A 4,935-nucleotide genomic window follows, 5' to 3' on the forward strand; every position below is an offset into this window, starting at 1 on the left:
GAGTCTCAAGTTCTACTAATTGCAGCTTCTTTTCAGCACCAGCTTGTTCAAAATTCATGTTGCATTCCCTCACAACCCAGAAAGCCTTGTGTTCCACCTCTACTGGGAGGTGGCAAGCCTTTTCGTACACTAAGCGGAAGGGGCTCATCCCAATGGGTGTCTTGTATGCTGTTCTATATGCCCAAAGCGCATCTTGTAGCCTGGCACTCCAGTCCTTCCTATGAGGCTTTACTATCTTCTCCAGAATACTCTTTATTTCTCTATTAGATATTTCTGCTTGCCTATTGATCTGGGGATGGTAAGCTATTGCTACTTTGTGAACTATCCCATGTTTCTTCAGTAATGCTGCTAATCTCCTGTTACAAAAGTGAGTGCCTTGATCACTCACGATTGCTCGTGGTGATCCAAAGCGACAAATAATATGGTTTCTAAGAAAGGAAACAACAGTGTTAGCATCATCAGTACGGGTAGGAATTGCTTCCACCCATTTAGAGACATAATCTACAACTAACAATATATAAAGGTAACCACTAGAGTTTAGAAATAGACCCATGAAGTCAATACCCCAAACATAAAAAATTTCACAGAAAAGCATAATCTATTGAGGTATCTCATCCCTCTTGGATATATTACCAAACCTTTGGCATGGAGAACAAGATTTACAAAAGGCAGCAGCATCTTTAAAAAGAGTAGGCCACCAGAATCCACAGTCTAGGATTTTTCTAGCTGTTCTTTGAGGGCCAAAATGTCCTCTATTCTCAGAAGAGTGGCAGGCCTCTAAAATGGACTAGAATTCTAATTGGGGCACACACCTTCTAATTACCTGGTCAGCACCACACCTCCATAAATATGGGTCATCCCATATATAATATTTAGACTCGCTTTTCAGCTTGTCTCTTTGATGCTTAGTAAAATTAGGAGGGAAAGTATGGCTGACTAGATAGTTAGCTACAGGTGCATACCAAGGAACTACTTCAGACACTGCATGCAAGCTATCAAATGGAAAAGCATCATTGATAGGATTGGAGTCATCCTTAATGTGCTCAAGGCGACTCAAGTGGTCTGCCACTAAATTTTGGTTACCACTCCTATCCTTAATTTCTAAATCAAATTCTTGCAATAACAGTATCCAACGTATTAGCCTTGGTTTAGACTCTTTTTTAGCTAATAAATGCTTTAGAACTGCATGGTTCGAGTACACTACCATCTTAGTACCAAGTAAATAGGCTCAGAATTTATCCAGAGCAAAAACAATAGCTAGAAGCTCTTTTTCAGTGGTGGTGTAATTAGACTAAGCAGTATCTAAGGTCTTAGACGCATAAGCAATCACGAAAGGATCCTTACCTTCGCGCTGAGCCAGCGCCGCTCCTACTGCATGGTTGGAGGCATCACACATAATCTCAAAAGGCTGGCTCCAATCTGGTCCTCTCACAATCGGAGCTTGAGTCAGGGCAATCTTCAGCTTATCAAATGCTTGCGTGCAATCCTCACTGAACTCGAACTCAACATCTTTCTGCAGTAGTCTGGATAAAGGTAATGCTACCTTACTGAAGTCCTTAATAAATCTCCTGTAAAAATCTGCATAGCCAAGGAACGAACGGACTTCCCTCACGGAGGAGGGGTAAGGTAAACTAAAAATGACATCTACCTTTGCTGGATCTACAGAAATACCAGTATTAGACACAACATGTCCAAGAACAATCCCTTGTTTTACCATAAAGTGACATTTTTTAAAATTTAAAACAAGGTTTGAACTAACACACCTGTCTAATACTCTAGCTAAAGTATCCAAGCAAAGGCTAAAGAAATCACCATATATGCTAAAATCATCCATAAAAACTTCCATACAGTTCTCAATAAGATCTGAAAAGATACTCATCATGCATCTTTGGAAAGTAGCTGGTGTATTACATAAGCCAAAAGGCATCCTCTTATATGCATATGTTCCAAAGAGACATGTAAAAGTAGTCTTTTCCTGATCCTCAGGAGCTATATGAATTTGGAAATAGCCTGTATAACCATCTAAAAAGCAGTAATGGGATTTACCTGATAGGCGATCAAGCATCTGATCCACCTCTTCTCCAATCATGATGCTATGGATCATGATGGCCCGGTCTATAGTAACTTCAGACCGGTTGCTAGTGAGAATGATTGAGCATTGAATAAACTCCAACCATCCTCTAGCTATAGGCTTGAGGTCCAATCTTCTTAGTTGAACCGGCTTGCCTTTGGGGTCAATCTTCCGTTGAGCTCCTTCTACACATATGTCCATAAGGACTTGGTCCAACCTTTGATCAAAGTTGACTCTCCTTGTGTAGGGGCGTGCGTTCTCTTCCATGTATGGCAAGTTGAACGCCAACCTCACATTCTCCGGACTAAAATCTAAGTATTTCCCCCGAACCATTGTAACATAGTTCTTTGGATCCGGGTTCTTACTTTGATCATGGTTGTTGGTGATCCATGCATTGGCATAGAACTCTTGAACCATTAAGATGCCGACTTGTTGGATGGGGTTTGTTAGAACTTCCCAACCTCTTCTTTGAATTTCATGTCGGATCTTCGGATACTCATTTCTTTTGAGTTTAAAAGGGATCTCAGGGATCACCTTCTTTTTGGCCACAACATCATAGAAGTGGTCTTGATGGGCTTTAGAGATGAACCTTTCCATCTCCCATGACTCGGATGTGGAAGCTTTTATCTTCCCTTTCCCTCTTCTAGAGGATTCTCCGATCTTAGGTGCCATCAATGGTAATGGAAAAACAAAAAAGCTATGCTTTTACCACACCAAACTTAGAATATTGCTCGCCCTCGAGCAATAAACAAAAGAATAGAAGAAGAAGAAGAAGAAATATGGAGAGGGAGAGGGAGATGTGGTTTCGGCCAAACTTAGAGTTTGACTGTGGGGGCTCTGGTTGACTCTGCTTGGAGAGAAGCTTTTCCTGCTTCCTCTCCATGGTTGCAGAGGGAGATCCTTGAGTTTTGAATACAAGGGAGTTCTCATTCCATTGAAGGACTATTTCACCTCTGTCAACATCAATCACAGCTCTTGCTGTGGCAAGGAAAGGTCTTCCTAGGATGATGGATTCATCCTCTTCCTTTCCAGTATCCAGGACTATGAAATCAGTAGGTATGTAAAGGCCCTCAACCTTTACTAATACATCTTCTACTTGTCCATAAGCCTGTTTTCTTGAGCTGTCTGCCATCTCTAGTGAGATTTTAGCAGCTTGCACCCCATAGATTCCCAGTTTCTCTATTACAGAGAGGGGCATGAGGTTTATCCCTGAACCAAGGTCACACAGAGCCTTAAAGATCATGGTGCCTAAGGTGCAGGGTATTATGAACTTTCCAGGATCCTGTCTCTTCTGAGGCAATGTCAGTTGATCCAGATCACTTAGTTCATTGATGAACAAGGGAGGTTCAACTTCCCAAGTATCAATGCCAAATAATTTGGCATTCAGCTTCATGATTGCACCAAGAAACTTGGCAGTTTGCTCTTCAGTAACATCCTCATTCTCTTCAGAAGAGGAATACTCAGCCGAGCTCATGAAGGGCATAAGGAGGTTCAATGGAATCTCTATGGTCTCTAGATGAGCCTCAGAGTCCTTTGGTCCCTCAGAGGGAAGCTCCTTATTGACCACTGGACGTCCCAGGAGGTCTTCCTCCTTGGGATTCACGTCCTCTCCTCTCCTCTCAGGTTCGGCCATGGTGCTTATGTCAATGGCCTTGCACTCTCCTTTTGGGTTCTCTTCTGTATTGCTTGGGAGAGTACTAGGAGGGATTTCAGTGATCCTTTTACTCAGCTGGCCCACTTGTGCTTCCAGATTTCTAATGGAAGACCTTGTTTCATTCATGAAACTTACAGTGGCCTTAGATAGATCAGAGACTAGATTTGCTAAATTAGAAGCATTTTGTTCAGAGTTCTCTGTCTGTTGCTGAGTTGATGATGGAAAAGGCTTGCTATTGCTAAACCTGTTTCTTCCACCATTATTAAAGCCTTGTTGGGGCTTTTGATCCTTCCATGAGAAATATGGATGATTTCTCCATGTTGAGTTATAGGTGTTTCCAGAAGGTTCACCTAAGTAATTTACCTCTGCTATTGCAGGGTTCTCAGGATCATAGGCTTCTTCTTCAGAAGATGCCTCTTGAGTACTGTTGGATGCAGCTTGCATTCCATGCAGACTCTGAGAGATCATATTGACTTGCTGAGTCAATATTTTATTCTGAGCCAATATGGCATTCAGAGTATCAACTTCAAGAACTCCCTTCTTCATAGGCGTCCCATTATTCACAGGATTCCTTTCAGAAGTGTTCATGAACTGGTTATTAGCAACCATGTCAATGAGTTCTTGAGCTTCTGCAGGCGTTTTCTTTAGGTGAATGGATCCACCTGCAGAAGTATCCAATGACATCTTAGATAACTCAGACAGACCATCATAGAATATATCCAGGATGGTCCATTCTGAAAGCATGTCAGAAGGACACTTTTTGGTCAACTGTTTGTATCTTTCCCAAGCTTCATAGAGGGATTCACCTTCTTTCTGTCTGAAGGTTTGAACATCAGCTCTAAGCTTGCTCAGCTTTTGAGGAGGAAAGTACTTGGCTAAGAAAGCCGTGACCAGCTTATCCCAAGAGTTCAGGCTGTCTTTAGGTTGAGAATCCAACCATAATCTAGCTCTGTCTCTTACAGCAAAAGGGAAAAGCATGAGCCTGTAGACTTCAGGATCTACTCCATTAGTCTTAACAGTATCACATATCTGTAAGAATTCAGTTAAGAACTGAAAAGGATCTTCATATGGAAGTCCATGAAACTTGCAGTTCTGCTGCATCAGAGAAACTAATTGAGGTTTCAGCTCAAAATTGTTTGCTCCAATGGCAGGAATGGAGATGCTTCTTCCATGTAAATTGGAATTAGGTGCAGTAAAGTCACCAAGCATC

General features: G+C 41.8%; 1 non-coding gene across 1 annotated transcript; it reads left to right on the forward strand.

Moving 5' to 3' along the window:
• Positions 1 to 4,463: 4,463 nt before the first annotated feature.
• Positions 4,464 to 4,571, forward strand: LOC112752455 (small nucleolar RNA R71). The gene has a single exon (XR_003176891.1). It is a non-coding gene; the product is annotated as a small nucleolar RNA R71 (small nucleolar RNA).
• The last annotated feature ends 364 nt before the right edge of the window (positions 4,572 to 4,935 follow it).

Source organism: Arachis hypogaea, chromosome 15 (assembly GCF_003086295.3).
Source record: "Arachis hypogaea cultivar Tifrunner chromosome 15, arahy.Tifrunner.gnm2.J5K5, whole genome shotgun sequence".
Classification (NCBI taxonomy): Eukaryota; Viridiplantae; Streptophyta; class Magnoliopsida; order Fabales; family Fabaceae; genus Arachis; species Arachis hypogaea.